The sequence below is a fragment of the Bos mutus genome, chromosome 8, assembly GCF_027580195.1.
Source record: "Bos mutus isolate GX-2022 chromosome 8, NWIPB_WYAK_1.1, whole genome shotgun sequence".
In the NCBI taxonomy this organism is placed as follows: domain Eukaryota; kingdom Metazoa; phylum Chordata; class Mammalia; order Artiodactyla; family Bovidae; genus Bos; species Bos mutus.
Window position 1 is genome coordinate 72905068 of NC_091624.1, and position 17899 is coordinate 72922966.

The window sequence follows — 17899 nt, forward strand, 5'->3', positions numbered from 1 at the left end:
GCTGTCCATAGGGTCGCACAGATTCGGACATGACTGAAGCAGCATGCATGCATGCATTGATGACTGAAGCAGCATGCATGCATGCATTGAAGAAGGAAATGGCAACCCACTCCAGTATTCTTGCCTGGAGAATCCCAGGGACAGAGGAGCCTGGTGGCCTGCTGTCTATGGGGTCGCACAGAGTCAGACACGACTGAAGCAACTTAGCTGCAGCAGCTACTTTGTTGGAATGTGATAATCAAATGAGATAATAGGTTTGGTGTTCTTTAAAATAATTATTGCATTTTTTACATTTGAGGTACCAGACTGTTAATTTGGCTAGAGTATGAGAAACTCATTTAAAATCATTTTTACTTCTAGTACATAAAGGATAGTATGCAGTCAATATAGTCATGATCCAGTCCTACAAGAAAAGATTCTCCATTAAGTCAGTGGGGTGTGGGGGGAGTCTTTTGTGTTTAGGATCTATAAATGAAATAAGTGAAGTATAGGAGCTTTAAGCACCAGGAGCTTAGACTTCTTATTCTAATTATGTTTAAATATAATGGAGCAAAAACATCATTGGTTAAATGTTGAATTGCAGAAATTTAAGTAAAATAATTTGTAGAAGGGGGAGACTTGTATGAGCTCAGTAGTCTTGGAAGACTTCATTTAGGAGACAGAACTTAATTAGGCTTCGATGAAAAAGTAGGTAGTCAGAAAGTGGGTCTGGTACTTCAGGAGGAGAGGATGGAAGCTACAAAGGCATGTAAACAAGTGAGCAAGGTATATCGTCAGTAAAAGAACCTATAATAGTGATGTTAAGGATTAGTAGAAGATGGAATATTGCTAGAGGACAAAGGGAGCTTTAAAATTTAGAGTACGGAGTTTGGATTTTTTTCTGTTTATCCTATGGGGAACAGGAGGTTATAAAATAATTAGTGGATAATGTATGTGCTGCTGTGCTTAGTTCCTCATTTGTGTCCAACTCTTCAAGACCCCATGGACTGCAGCCCACCAGGCTCCTCTGTCCATGAGATTTATCCAGGCAAGAATACTGGAGTGGGTTGCCATGCCCCTCCTCTAGGGGATCTTCCCAACCAAGGGATCGAACCCAGGTCTCCTACATTGCAGGCAAATTCTTTAGCCACTGAGACACCAGGGAAGCTAAAATTGAAGCTTAAATAACTTGACCTTAATGTATACAGATGTGGAGGAAGAAAAACCAAAAGTGAAGAAACGAACTACAAGTCCACATTTTGGATCAATGAATTGTGAAGACCCAGCAGTAGGATGGAAGGAGTAGACATAAACAGAAAGGACCCATAAAAGTGATTTTTAAATGAACCATCATTAGATTTGAGGACTTGTTTTATGTAAACTGGATGTGGGAGAGAGAGAAGAATTTAACAAGACCAGGGATTTTTAAAAAATTGAAGTACAGTTGACTTACAATTATGTTAATTTCTGCTGTACAGCAAGTTTATTCAGTTATACATATATCAAAATATATACATCCTTTTTTGTATTCTTTTCCATTATGGTTTATCTCATGATGTTGAATATAGCTCCCTGTCCTGTACAGTAAGGCCTTATTGTTTATCTATTCTATATGTAATAGTTTCTTTCTACTTACTACTCCATTCCTACTCCATTCCTTTCTGTCCCCTCCACCACTTTGGCAACCATGAGTTGCCAAAAGCTTACTCCATTCCTTTCCGTCCCCTCCACCACTTTGGCAACCATGAGTCTGTTCTTTATGTCTGTGAGTTTGTTTATGTTTTGTAGATAGGTTCATCTGTGTCATATTTTAGATTCTACATATAAGTGATATATATTTGTGGTATTTGTCTTTCTCTTTCTGATTTACTTCACTTAGTAAAATGATCTCTAGTTGCATCCATGTTGCTACAAATAGTATTATTTTGTTCATTTTTATGTCTGAGTAGTATTTTATTGTATATATGTACCATGTCTTCTTCATTCATTCATCTGTTGATGGACATTTAGGTTGTTTCCATGTCTTCTCCTTTATGAATACTGCTGCTATGAACATAAGGGTAAATGTATCTTTTTGCATTATAGTTTTGTCCAGATATATGTCCAGGAGTGGGATTTCTCGATCATATGATAATTCAACTTTTCTGGGGAATCTTCATACTGTTTTCCATAGTGGAACAGTGTAGAAAGTTTCCCTTTTCTCCACACCCTCTCCAGCATTTGTTATTTGTAGACTTTTTTAATGATGGCCATTCCGAATGGTGTAAGGTGTTACCTCCTTGTAGTTTTGATTTGCATTTCTCTAATAATGAGCAATGTTGAAAATCATGTGCCTTTTTGCCATTGTATGTCAGGAAGACCAGGGCTTTGAGCTGTAGAGAATGAAAAACTGATGACATTGAAGAATCATGAGGGGAATTTAATCCTACAGTAAAGCTTTGCATATGTTAAGTCGCTTCAGTTGTGTATGATTCTTTGAGTCCCTATAGACTGTAGCCCGCCAGTGTCCTCTGTCCATGGGATTCTCGAGGCAGGAATGCTGGATTGGTTTGCCATGCCCTCCCTCCAGGGGATCTACCCGATTTAGAAATCAAACCTGGATTAGCAGATGGGTTCTTTACCACTAGTGCCACCTGGGAAGCCCCAGTAAAGCTTAAGAAATGATGAATCTTAGATAACTGTAAAGTATTCAAGAGGAAGTCTCCTAACAAAACAGATGGAAACATGGGGCTGGAAGTATGCTAAGACATCCAGCCTGGAGATCCAGATTCAGAAATCAACAGCAAAGAGTTGTGAGTTAAATAAAATTAAATCAACTCTCCAGCTGATGGACAGGGCATACAGTGTCAAAGTAAAGAAGAGGGATTTCATGTGGTAAGAAGCAAGAGAAGAGATAAAGAAGGAGAAAACAAGAATTATAGAGGATGATGTCCTTCTGCTTTTTATAAAAGCAAAAAGGGAAGATAATTTTCTGAAGAGGGATCATCAGTGGAGTGAAATGTGAAAGAGAAGTAAAAGAGAAGCAAATTAAAATTTGGGATTGGAGACCAGTGTGGAATTTAATATGCTAAGATTCAGATAGGGAACAGTTCATAGTGGGTCCCAGAGGGAATGAGGGGTGAAGAACTAGCAGAAGTTCTATTGATTTGGCAGAGGAAGAGTTGATGCAAAAACAGTTTTCTTTGTTTACTGAAAAATATTAGAAACAGAGGGAAATTCCCATGCAGAAGGAAAGGTGGATGATGTGCAAGGTCAAAGAGTGTGGCAAAATAATTGAGACATTACATTTTCCCCTATATTTTTTCCTTTCAACCTCTTATACCATCTCCCCACAAGTTTTAACCAGGTATCCAGAGCCTAACTGTTTCCTTCCTGATGGACTTTTGCAGGGCAGAAAACAGAGATTGCTTAAAGTTACTCTTCCCATGACCCCTAAATACGGGAGGAGGCCAAAATTAGGCAGGTGTCCCCAATGGCCAAGTAAGAGAGAAATGGAGAGGAAGAGGAGAGATGGTTGAGGGGTTAAAGGGAAGAATTTCCTTGTAATGGAAAGAGGATGATGGACTAGAGTCCTGAAATAAAGAATTACTGCTGTGCAGTGCTGAGTGGCAGTGACATGGAGAGGGGGAGCCTTAGAAGGAATGGCTATATGGTATACCTAGGGAAACAGACCCTGAGCAGAAAACACGCACATTTGGCAAAGTTCTGTTGACTCCAGCAAGAGAGGTAAGACCTTTAATGGAGACACCATGCAGGCTAGAATAGTAGGTGTCATGGTGGAAACTGTTGAAACTATGGGTCTTGGGGACTTAGTGCTTTGGTGCTAAAACTCTGGGTTTCAAGCACAGCTTAATAGGGGAGTTCCATTAGAATAATGTCTGATGCTAAATTTCCAATTCAGTGACAGCATTTAAACATATCAATCTGTTGAGAATAAAATAGTTGTGTATTTCTTTCACACCAGAGACTGTGCTTACAAATTCATGCCTGTTACACATAGACACAGTCTTTTAGGAATAAGAAAGCCATGGTCATAACATACAGACAGGTAGAGGGGTTACATTTTGGGGATACTTTTCCATTTAAAATGGAGGAAAAGATAGGCAGGAGTAGTGGTATGTACTAGCAGATGAAATTTAACTGAGTCACCAGATGATGGTGAAACTTCAGTGTTATTAGTTAAGTATGATGTGAAAACTAGTGGGATGAGGAGTGGACCTCAGAGCAAATGGAGTTCTGGAATTGACAATGAGCTATGCTGGGGAATAAATGATATATGAATGGAAATGTTAAAATCAGCAACAAAGATTTCATGATGAAAGTATAACTCTTGAAAAAATATTGACTTTCTCCCTGCTGCTGCTGCTAAGTCGCATCAGTCATGTCTGACTGTGCGACCCCACAAATGCCAGCCCACCAGGCTCCTCTGTCCCTGGGATTCTCCAGGCAAGAATACTGACTTTCTCCCTAAAGAGTTACATTCTGTTGGTCTCTGCTTCTTCAATAAGGAGCTCTTTGGGAGGAGGCCTCAGGGAGAACATGATGAACTTCAGAGATTTGCTTATGACTAGCCATGCCTAGGGATTTGCAATATAGGAAATGTGATTTTTCATCTTCTGTTATTCTTCATCTCCAGACATTTGATGGAGGAGATTAACTTGTTATAAGTACATTTTCTCTAAAAAAACCCAAAATACTAGCTAACTATGTATCAATAAATAGATTAAAGAAATTGACTATTAATACCATGCTGGTTTTCGATTTTAACAAATGTTCATATCATTTCACAAGTTTATTTTGCTTACATGAATGTTCCATAAATTCTAAAATGGTAAACTTTACTGTGTTTTTTTTTTCCAATCTAGTTCTTTTCTAAGGAAAAAAACATTGATTTCTTTTTCTGTTCACTTTGTGACTTCATTTATGTCACTTAAATATATTTACTTGAATTTCTTAGAAGCATGAAAGTACTATAACTTGAAAAACAGTTGAGTTCATTTGGGCACAAAAATCTAATTGTATCTGGTATTGAATCTGATTACTTTCAAACATTAGTTCAGCAGGGAAAATAAAACCTGCTATGGCTCAAGTAGAAAATTACAAGGTTTGTGGTTTAATGTTTAAATAGTCTATACCAACAAGCTTGATTAAACATTTTTATTACTTTTGTTTGTACCTGGTGTTAGGTGTATATAAAGCTACTTATGTCAGTGAAATAATAAAGCTTTTAAAATCATTATGAAGTTAATAAGATACAAAAGTAATTCATGCAATAATACCATTGATTTTTTTAAAACAGCTTCTTTAGCAGGAAAAAAATTGATTTTTGAGAGAAAATATGATGTGGGAAGACAATATTGTTCCATAACATTTGAAAAATGTGAACACTAGGAATGATTTCTCATATTCTAATGATTAGTGGGGCCTAATTTGGACCTGTGATTCATAGGGTCGCAAAGAGTCGGACATGACTGAGTGACTGAACTGAACTGAACTGAACTGATTTGGACCTAGGTAAATGCATCATTGAGAATATACATGTAGATGTGAAATCAACAATCATTCTGTATCATACATATTTAAGAAAAGGTTTTTTGTTGTTGTTGTTACAACCTTTTTTTCACAACATAAGTTAATTATTAGGTTGGTGCAAACAAAATTGTGGTTTTGGACTGCTTTACAACCCATTTTGAATTCAAATAAGAAAATTGCTTGAAATTGCTTTTTGTCTAACATCATTTCCCTAGTCTAAAATAAATATGAAATATCTTGTTACTGCTCTTAGGGGATAAGCTTTCAGTCCTTCACTGAGAATGATGTTAAGTATGGGTTTTTCATACGTAGACTTTATCAGGCTTAGGCAGTATATTTCCATTCCTTGTTTGTTGGTTGTTTTTAATCATGAAATAGTATTGAGTTATGTCATTTTTTTTTTAATTAAAGGATGATTGCTTTAGAGTGTAGTGTTTTATGCAATAGAACAATACAAATCAGCTCTCTTTCTCTCTCTCTCTCTCTCTCTATATATATATATATATATATATACCCCCCTCCTCGTGAGCCTCCTTCCCATAATACTACCCCACACCCCCACCCCTCTCAGGTTGTCACAGAGCACCAGGCTGGGCTCCCTGTGTTATACAGCAGCTTCCCACTAGCTGGCTATTTTTTACACATGGCAGTGTGTATGTGTCAACACTACTTTCTCAATTTGTCCCACCCTCACCTTCCCCTGCTGTCATGCTTTTATTACATGTTTTTGGTCCCATCGTTCTATTAATGTAGTGTAATACATTCATTGATTTTCATATGTTGAACTATCCGTGCATTCCAGGAATAAATTTCACTTAGTCACTGTGTATCATCCTTTTAATATCCAGTTGAATTCAGTTTGCTGTTTTTTATTAAGGATTTTGGCATCAGTAAAGGATATTGGCCTGTAGTTTCCTATGTAGTGTCTTTGTCTGGCTTTGGGATTATGTAATTTTGGTCCTGAGAATGAGGTAGGAAGTGTTCTAATTCTTCAGTTTTTTTGTATGAGTTTGAGAATGATTGGTTTTAATTCTTTAAAACATTTGGTAGAATTCTCCAGTGAGGCTATCTTGTCTCAGGTTTTTCTTTCTTGATAGGTACTTCATTATTGATTCAATCTCCTTAGTAAGTATAATGTTATTTAGATTGATGATGTCTCAGCACTGTTGGTAAACTAGAGCTACCATATTACCCAGCAATTCCATTCCTGGGTACATATCTGGGAAAAGAAAAAAACACCAATTCTAAAAGATACTTGAACACCGATGCTCATAGTGTTATTTACAGTTGTTATAATATGGAAACAAACTAGTGTCCAACAGCAGATAAATAGATAAAGAAGATGTGATACACACACACACCCCCCCCCAAAAAATAGTAATCTGCCTTAACAAAAAGAATGAAATTTTGCCATTTGCAGCAGAATGGGTGGACTTAGAAGGCGTTATGCTAAGTGAATTTCACTTAAGTGAATTTGTATTAAGAGAAATACAAATACTGTATGATAGCACTCCTATGTAGAATATAAAAACACAGCGAATCAGGGATGCAACAAAAACAAGCAGGCTCACAGATACAGAGAACAAGTTAGTGGTTACCAGTGGGGAAAGGAGAGTGTGTAGGTGCACAGTAGAAGTAGAGGAGTAAGAGGTGTAAATTTTTAGTCATAAAATAAAAATTCTACAGAAATATTCTACACAGGGAATATAGTCAATATTTTGTATTAAGTATAAATGGAGCATTACACATTAAAATTGAAAATCACTATATTGTAGACCTGTTGCATATCATATTGTATCAGATCAGATCAGTCACTCAGTCATGTCCGACTCTTTGCGACCCCATGAATCGAAGCACGCCAGGCCTCCCTGTCCATCACCAACTCCCGGAGTTCACTGAGACTCACGTCCATCGAGTCAGTGATGCCATCTAGCCATCTCATCCTCTGTCTTCACCTTCTCCTCCTGCCCCCAGTCCCTCCCGGCATGAGTCTTTTCCAGTGAGTCAACTCTTTGCATGAGTTGGCCAAAGTACTGGAGTTTCAGCTTTAGCATCATTCCTTCCAAAGAAATCCCAGGGCTGATCTCCTTCAGAATGGACTGGTTGGATCTCCTTGCAGTCCAAGGGACTCTCAAGAGTCTTCTCCAACACCACAGTTCAAAAGCATCAATTCTTCGGCGCTCAGCCTTCTTCACAGTCCAACTCTCACATCCATACATGACGACAGGAAAAACCATAGCCTTGACTAGATGGACCTTTGTTGGCAAAGTAATGTCTCTGCTTTTGAATATGCTATCTAGGTTGGTCATAATTTTCCTTCCAAGGAGTAAGCGTCTTTTAATTTCATGGCTGCAATCACCATCTGTATGATTTTGGAGCCCAGAAAAATAAAGTCTGACACTGTTTCCACTGTTTCCCCATCTATTTCCCATGAAATGATGGGACCAGATGCCACGATCTTAGTTTTCTGAATGTTGAGCTTTAAGCCAACTTTTTCACTCTCCACTTTCACTTTCATCAAGAGGCTTTTGAGTTCCTCTTCACTTTCTGCCATAAGGGTGGTGTCATCTGCATATCTGAGGTTGTTGATATTTCTCCCAGCAATCTTGATTCCAGCTTGTGTTTCTTCCAGTCCAGCATTTCTCATGATGTACTCTGCATATAAGTTAAATAAACAGGGTAACAATATACAGCCTTGACGTACTCCTTTTCTTATTTAGAACCAGTCTGTTGTTCCATGTCCAGTTCTAACTGTGGCTTCCTGACCTGCATACAGATTTCTCAAGAGGCAGGTCAGGTGGTCTGGTATTCCCATCTCTTTCAGAATTTTCCACAGTTTATTGTGATCCACACAGTCAAAGCCTTTGGCATAGTCAATAAAGCAGAAATAGATGTTTTTCTGGAACTCTCTTGCTTTTTCCATGATCCAGCGGATGTTGGCAATTTGATCTCTGTTTCCTCTGCCTTTTCTAAAACCAGCTTGAACATCAGAAAGTTCACGATTCACATATTGCTGAAGCCTGGCTTGGAGAATTTTGAGCATTACTTTACTAGCGTATGAGATGAGTGCAGTTGTGCGGTAGTTTGAGCATTCTTTGGCATTGCCTTTCTTTGGGATTGGAATGAAAACTGACCTTTTCCAGTCCTGTGGCCACTGCTGAGTTTTCCAAATTTGCTGGCATATTGAGTGCAGCACTTTCACAGCATCATCTTTCAGGATTTGGACTAGCTCAACTGGAATTCCATCACCTCCACTAGCTTTGTTTGTAGTGATGCTTTCTAAGGCCCACTTGACTTCACATTCCAGGATGTCTGGCTCTAGGTCAGTGATCACACCATCGTGATTATCTGGGTCGTGATGTGTTGGAGGCCGGCGTGAGGCACTCCGCCCATGACAAAGGTCATGAGGAAGGAGGCTCGATATACGCAAAGGCGGGATGGAGCCTCAGGAGTCCCCCTGGAAATTCTCGAGCATCTACCCCCATAACCAGAGCCTGCCTACTTTACTACTTTGTGCTCTCCCCTACACCTCTGACTTTACGGGGGGCTGTCTCCCACCACCTCTTTCAGAGAAGGAGTTAACTTAGAGCTCCAGTTAATAATAATTCCTGGGCGTGACAGGAGTGTTTCAACCTACAAACTCCTCTGAAGGTTCTCTAGCCTGCCTGACAGGCTTGTCCAGCCACATGTGATTGCTCACAGCCTCCCAACCGTGAGAGGCACGAGATGCTTTAAACCTTCTAAAAACAGGTTCTTTAGAGAAGTTAGAAAATTATTAGTATATGTATAGTGGGCTGATTAGAAATTGTATTGGTGAAGGGTTTTTCGTTTGTTGCTAAGACTCCACATCCCCTGCCCTTACACACATTAATGAATATATAGAAGAAATAAGTATTAACCTTTGATATTAATTATGTCAGACCTTAGGCTAAGTGAATTATTTCCTTAAACCCACTACACCCTCACCCTATGGGAATGTAACTTTATTTGGGTGGCGTCTGTTTTAAGAATAATCACCCTTGGAGAAAAAAGTGTTCTGGTTGACTGACCACTGTCACAAGTAAAGGGTCGTAAATTGTCAGCAGGCCCCCCTGGCCAGAAGATGATGTAACACCCCTAAGACCTCTGTATACATTTGTGTGAAGCACCTGACTTTAATAAAAGTCAGGACTGCTGTCCCCACGTGACTTTTGTATAACATCTCAGTGTATAAAAACAGACTCTGGAAAATAAAGAATTGGGATCAGTTCCTCAAAAGACTGGTCTCCCAATGTCGCTCTCCCTCTCACTCTGGCTGAGTCTCCATCTGGGCTTGAGACCCACCATGCTTACTAATTATGCCTGGGCTTCTAAAATCAGACCGGGAGGCCTCAGTGTCTCCTCTCCTTCGGGAGAACGGAAGGGCGCCTGCGGCCTCACGTAAGTGGTGCAAACTTCTTGTTTTGAAGTTTTATTGGTCTCCAGCGTAAACCAAGCCACTCAGCCTCTTTTCTCCACTGAATTTTCCCACTGAGCTATCCTCATTCTATTACTCTTTATATCTTTGATGAATATTTAAATAGTCGCTGAAGCCATCTCCCCTTGAATACCCTGGATCAGCCAGGGCTGGACCCCAACAGTGATGATCTTTTTGTACAGTTCTTCTGTGTATTCTTGCCATCTCTTCTTAATATCTTCTGCTTCTGTTAGGTCCATACCATTTCTGTCCTTTATTGAGCCCATCTTTGCATGAAATGTTCCTTTGGTATCTCTGATTTTCTTGAAGAGATCTCTAGTCTTTCCCATCCTGTTGTTTTCCTCTATTTCTTTGCATTGATCGCTGGAGAAGGCTTTCTTATCTCTTCTTGCTATTCTTTTGAACTCTGCATTCAGATGTTTATATCTTTCCTTTTCTCCTTTGCTTTCGCTTCTCTTCTTTTCACAGCTATTTGTAAGGCCTCCCAAGACAGCCATTTTGCTTTTTGCATTTCTTTTCCATGGGGATGGTCTTGATCCCTGTCTCCTGTACAATGTCACGAACCTCATTCCATAGTTCATCAGGCACTCTATCTATCAGATCTAGGCCCTTAAATCTATTTCTCACTTCCACTGTATAATCATAAGGGATTTGATTTAGGTCATACCTGAATGGTTTAATGGTTTTCCCTACTTTCTTCAATTTAAGTCTGAATTTGGCAATAAGGAGTTCATAGTCTGAGCCACAGTCAGCTCCTGGTCTTGTTTTTGCTGACTGTATAGAGCTTCTCCATCTTTGGTTGCAAAGAATGTAATCAATCTGATTTCAGTGTTGACCATCTGGTAATGTCCATGTATAGAGTCTTCTCTTGTGTTGTTGGAAGAGGGTGTTTGTTATGACCAGTGCATTTTCTTGCAAAACTCTATTAGTTTTTGCCCTGCTTCATTCCGTATTCCAAGACCAAATTTACCTGTTACTCCAGGTGTTTCTTGACTTCCTACTTTTGCATTCCAGTCCCCTATAATGAAAAGGACATCTTTTTGGGTGTTAGTTCTAAAGGTCTTGTAGATCTTAATAGAACCGTTCAACTTCAGCTTCTTCAGCATTACTGGTTAGGGCATAGACTTGGATTACTGTGATATTGAATGGTTTGCCTTGGAAATGAACAGAGATCATTCTGTTATTTTTGAGATTGCATCCAAGTACTGCATTTCGGACTCTTTTGTTGACCATGATGGCTACTCCATTTCTTCTGAGGGATTCTTGCTTGCAGTGGTAGATATAATGGTCATCTCAGTTAAATTCAGCCATTCCAGTCCATTTCAGTTCGCTGATTCGTAGAATGTCGACATTCACCCTTTCCATCTCTTGATTGACCATTTCCAATTTGCCTTGATTCATGGACCTGACATTCCAGGTTCCTATGCAATATTGCTCTTTATAGCATCGGACCTTGCTTCTATCACCAGTCACATCCATAGCTGGGTATTCTTTTTGCTTCGGCTCCATCCCTTCATTCTTTCTAGAGTTATTTCTCCACTGATCTCCAGTAGCATATTGGGTACCTACTGACCTGGGGAGTTTCTCTTTCAGTATCCTATCATTTTGCCTTTTCATACTGTTCATGGGGTTCTCAAGGCAAGAATACTGAAGTGGTTTGCCATTCCCTTCTCCAGTGGACCACATTCTGTCAGATCTCTCCACCATGATCCGCCCATCTTGGGTTGCCCCACGGGCATGGCTTAGTTTCATTGAATTAGACAAGGCTGTGGTCCTAGTATGATTAGATTGACTAGTTTTCTATGAGTATGGTTTCAGTGTGTTTGCCCTCTGATGCCCTCTTGCAACACCTACTGTCTTACTTGGGTTTCTCTTACCTTGGGCGTGGGGTATCTCTTCACGGCTGCTCCAGCAAAGCGCAGCCATTGCTCCTTACCTTGGATGAGGGGTATCTCATCACCGCTGCCCTTCCTGACCTTCAACATGGGATGGCTCCTCTAGGCCCTCCTGCACCCACCACGACTCCTTTTCCTGGGAATAGAGGTTCTTAAAGCCCATGGTCCTGTGACCCTCCATATCTAGCTGCCCATTGTGCCTTGGGTCATGGAAGCAGCACCCGACAAACTGTAGAATGACTTAAACCTCTGGAAGGGGGTGGCCTTCGCTGTCCTCAAACCCTTGGCAGATGGCACAATGTGCAGGGGTGCTCCCCTCTGCTGGACCCCTTGCTGCCTGGGAAGTCTTTTTGGATCAACTAGATCCCCTGGAAGAGGAAATGCTAACCCACTCCAGTTTTCTTGCCTGAAAAATCCCATGGACTGAGGAGCCTGGCAGACCACAGTCCCTGGGGTCAGAAAAGAGTCAAACTTGACTAAGTGACTGAGCAAGCCTGCACAAGTGGACAACAGTGGGAGTCAGTATACTTTATGGATGATATCATTTCCATATATGTCCTGAAACAACATCCCATCCCTTAACTCTGATGTTGCTCACAAAGGCCAGGATTCAACCATCAGCACGGTTGACCAAACTTCAGATATTCATCTTAGCACTGGATGCCTTTGCCAATAAATGGTGCCATCTGCACCCACTCCAGTACTCTTGCCTGGAAAATCCCATGGACAGAGGAACCTAGCAGGCTGCAGTCCATGGGGTCGCTAAAGTCGGACACGACTGAGCGACTTCACTTTCACTTTTTCACTTTCATGCATTGGAGAAGGAAATGGCAACCCACTCCAGTGTTCTTGCCTGGAGAATCCCAGGGATGGGAGCTTGGTGGGCTGCCGTCTATGGGGTTGCACAGAGTCGGACACGACTGAAGCGACTTAGCAGCAGCAGCACATTTTTACAAATTATTCAGCAATTGTGTAAGAGTTGCCCCCAGGACCCTCCTTATCCCCATCCCCACACCCTGTAATCTAGAAATTTTCTTGAATAGGATGAGTGATCCTTCAGATTAGTCAATGGCTCATGCCTCCCAATCCTAATGAGGATGCTTACCCCATCCTAAAGGTTCACCAGCATTGTAACACATAGGATCACTTGGGGAACTTAAACAACTCCCAATGCTTATGTTGCCTGCCCAAGCAATTAAATCAGTGTAGCCCTGTATGTGAATGATTTTGCCAGTTATTTCCATTGAATTTGTTACATATGAAATCCTGAATAAGTTGATAGAATTAAAATTCCTAACTACAGTTGTCTTCATCATAAATAGATTATGCAATACTTTAGATGTGTTATAAAGAGCTAATGTCAGTAATATGAGGCTACACTATTAACATGGTGAATAACAAATGTGTATGTATGTTAAAAGAAAATATATTTTGTAACTAGTACTTCTAAGGTTCTAGCCAATGGTTTTATAAACATTAATTATTCTACTTCAATAACAATGGAATGCATGAAAGTTTAGTATGAAAATGTTTAGTCATGAATATAGAAGCTGAAGAATGATACTTTATTCCTTCCTTAACACTTTATTATTCAGGGACATCAAATGTCACTTATAATTTGCATATAATTGAAGACATTAAAATGTTGGCCAACATACCAACCTTGAAACATCTCAAATAATCCTTATTAATTGTTCTCAAATAATTCTCAAGCTTTTATTAGCATGCTAGAGATGACATTTTAAGGCTTTCAAAAACATAATTCAGTTATAATTCAAAAAATATTATTTTCATAGCAGCATTTGAACAAAGTTGTAAGTTGTAAATTGCCCATCTTATAAATGAAGTTAAATTACACTTTTTATATTAACATTGATTGATAGGTGAGATTGGCTATATAGGTAATTCTTTGAGTAAGGGATACTCAAAAACAGTTGACAAAGAAAATCATTCTGAGCTAAGCTGATCAGTGGAAAAAAGAAAATTGATTAAGATTCTAGGGATAGTTATATGCTTTATATGATTATGAACTCCCTTCATCTGTGATTTGGTTGTTTCTAAGTGATTTATTAATTTTTGATGAAGGTGCTCTTTCTGCTCTTTGGTGTGTGCAGAATATCTGCACATTTCATCACAATGAATGGAGAGACCTTCTCACTTACTTCCAGGGTTGCAGTCTACTGGTTTCAATAACCAACTACTTTAAATGCCCAATACTATGTCTCTAAAAGGCACAGTTTTCTCTGAACACCCCATTTTCCTGCGTTCAGGGCTTTTTGTTGTTGTTGTTGTTCACAGAGCCAGATACTTCATATTCTGGATTTTTGAAGATAGCCATGATTTCAGTTATGGTCTTTTCTGTAAATATCCTTCGTTTAGTGCACAGCTAAATGTCATTTGAACTTATACCTTTTTTGTGAAGTTTCATTGAAATGTGTCAATCAGATATGGTCCCTTATCACATCATTGACTCTAGTTTAAATTCTCAAATATAGTCACTGTTTCCATAGAATAGTCATTTTCTGAGAAATAAGGTGTATAGTCAACTGCTTAACAGGGAGGGCTTTGCAGTCAGTTTCTCCCATGTAAAGCAGAACTCATCAAGTTATAGGGTAGAGTGAAAATAGCAATAGACATGGAATATGCCTATTTTGGAGAATGTCAATAAACATATCACAACAGTATTAGGAAATATTGAGTGCTTATCATCTGCCAAACACTGTCTGCATTATCTCATTTTCATCCTCTCTATAGTCATCTGACCTGCATAAAGTATTTATATCATCAAACTATAAATGAGGTATAGAGGAACTCAGATTCAGTCATATGTTTGAGTCTTAAGAGTTGTGAGAGCAATGAGGGTTCAAACTAAGACTGTCAGGAGAGCTTGGGCTCTTAACACTTGACTGTCATTTGTAGTTTCTTGAAAATTTTAGAAATGTGATTTCATTTTTCTGACACAATAAGGATATTCCATGAGTATTTAGTCCATTTTACAGGTAAAATTTGAGCTTCCCAGGTGGCTCAGTGGTAAAGAACCTGCCTGCCAATGCAGGAGAGGCGAGTTCAGTCCCTGGGTCTGAAAGATCCTTGGAGGAGGAAATGGCAACCATTCCAGTATTCTTGCCTGGAAAACCCCATAGACAGAGGAATCTTGTGGGTCCCAGAGTACCCAAAGAGTCAGAAACAATTGAGCATCGTGGACATGCGCACACGCAGCACACACACACACACACACACAGGTGAAATTCAGAGTTGCTTTGCAGAGATCACAGTAACAGTCTATGGTAGGACTCAAGCAAAACTTCAGATAATAAGTTCAGTGCCTTTCCTACCACCCCAAAGTGTCAACTCCCCTTAGTGCCTACTAGGCAATCCACACAGCAGCATTTGATTTGGAAATTTAAAAATAGTTTGGATCTTTATAATTAACATACACACCTACATAATACACACCTTCATCCTTTGAAGCTGAAGGATGATTTTTTCTTTTAATTGGAGAATAATTGCTTTACAATGCTGTGTTAGTTTCTGCTATACAACAGTGTGAATCAGCTATAAGTATCCCTAAATCGCCTCGCTCCCATCCCTTATCCATTCCACCACTCTTGGTCATCACAGAGCACCAGCCTGAGCTCCCCGTGTTATATAGCAGCTTGCCGCTCCTTGTCTGTTTTGCACATGGTAGTGTATATATGTCAACACTACTCTCTCAATTCATCTCATCCTCTCTTTCCCCCGCTGTGTTCACAAGTCCATTCTCTACATCTGCCTCTCTATTCCTTGAAGGATGTTTTCTAACCCTTTACTTCTTTCATTCCTTTAAAGCAAATCACAGTGTTTAAAGTCAGGTCAGTTCAGTTACTCAGTCATGTCTGACTCTTTGAGACCCCATGGACTGCAGCACGCCAGGCTTCCCTGTCCATTACCAACTCCGGGAGCTTGCTCAAACTCATGTCCATTGAGTCAGTGATGCCATCCAACCATCTCATCCTCTGTACCCTTGTCCTCCTGCCTTCAATCTTTCCTAGCATCAGGGTCTTTTCAAATGAGTCAGTTCTTCACATCAGGTAGTCAAAGTATTGGAGTTTCAGCTTCAGCATCAGTCCTTCCAATGAATATTTAGGACTGATTTCCTTTAGGATTGAATGGTTGGATCTCCTTGCAGTCCAACGGACTCTTAAGATTGCTTCTGACCTGCATACAAATTTCTCAAGAGGCAGATCAGGTGGTCTGGTATTCCCATCTCTTTCAGAATTTTCCACAGTTTATTGTGATCCACACAGTCAAAGCTTTGGCATAGTCAATAAAGCAGAAATAGATGTTTTTCTGGAACTCTCTTGCTTTTTCCATGATCCAGCGGATGTTGGCAATTTGATCTCTGGTTCCTCTGCCTTTTCTAAAACCAGCTTGAACATCAGGAAGTTCACGGTTCACATATTGCTGAAGCCTGGCAGAATAAAAACAGACTCTGAAAAATAAAGAATTGGGATTGCTTAAAATACTGGTCTCCATGTCGCTTCTCTCTCTCACTTGGTTGAGTTCCATCTGGAGCGCTGAACCACCTGGCTTACCACCATGCCTGGGTCTAAGATCCGGACCGAGGCCTCAGTGTCTCCTCTCCTTCGAGAACGGAAGGACGCCATGGTGCCTACTTAAGTGGCGGCAAACTTCTTTGTCTTGGAAGTTTTTACTGGTCCCCATAAAACCAAGCTACTCAGCCTCTTTCTCCACTGCTCCCCAGACAGCCATTTTGCTTTTTGCATTTCTTTTCCATAGGATGGTCTTGATTTGGTCTCTGTACAGTGTCACAAACCTCATTCCATAGTTCATCAGGCACTCTATCTATCAGATCTAGGCCCTTAAATCTATTTCCATGTATAATCATAAAGGGATTTGATTTAGGTCCCTGAATTTCTTCAATTCTTCAGTTTAAGTCTGAATTTGGCAATAAGGGTTCCTCCATTTCTTCTGAGGATTCCTGCCCACAGTAGTAGATATAATGGTCATCTGAGTTAAATTCACCCATTCCAGTCCATTTCAGTTCGCTGATTCCTAGAATGTCGACATTCATTCTTGCCATCTCTTGTTTGACCACTTCCAATTTGCCTTGATTCACGGACCTGACATTCCAGGTTCTATGCAATATTGCTCTTTACAGCATCAGACCTTGCTTCTATCACCAGTCATAGCCACAGCTGGGTTTTTTTTTTTTTTTTTTTGGCTCCATCCCTTCATTCTTTCTGGAGTTATTTCTCCACTGATCTCCAGTAGCATATTGGGTACCTACTGACCTAGGGAGTTTCTCTTTCAGTATCCTATCATTTTACCTTTTCATACTGTTCATGGGGTTCTCAAGGCAAGAGTACTGAAGTGGTTTGCCATTCCCTTCTTCAGTGGACCACATTCTGTCAGATCTCTCCACTATGACTCGCCCATCTTGGGTTGCCCAACGGGCATGGCTTAGTTTCATTGAGTTAGACAAGGCTGTGATCCTAATGTGATTAGATTGACTAGTTTTCTGTGAGTATGGTTTCAGTGTCTTTGCCCTCTGATGCCCTCTTGCAACACCTATGGTCTTACTTGGGTTTCTTTTACCTTGGGCGTGGGGTATCTCTTTACGGCTGCTCCAGCAAAGTGCAGCCATTGCTCCTTACCTTGGATGAAGGGTATCTCCTCACCGCTGCCCTTCCTGACCTTCAACGTGGGATAGCTCCTCTAGGCCCTCCTGCGCCCGCGCAGCCACGGCTCCTTGGAACTGGGGTTGCTCCTCTTGGCTGCCGCCCTTGGCCTCGGGCGTGGGGGCGTGGGGTAGCTCCCCCCGCACGCCACCGCTGGCCTAAGGCTTGGGGCATGGGGTATCCCCTCCCGGCCGCCGCCCCTGACCTCAGACGCGGGATAACTCCTCTCGTCGCAGCCCCTGACCTCGGACACAGGGTATCTCCTCTCAGCCGCCCCCCCTGACCTCGGACGCAGGGTAGCTCCTCTTGGCCATTCCTGCGCCATCCCAGTCTGGTACTCTCGGCCACTGCCCCTG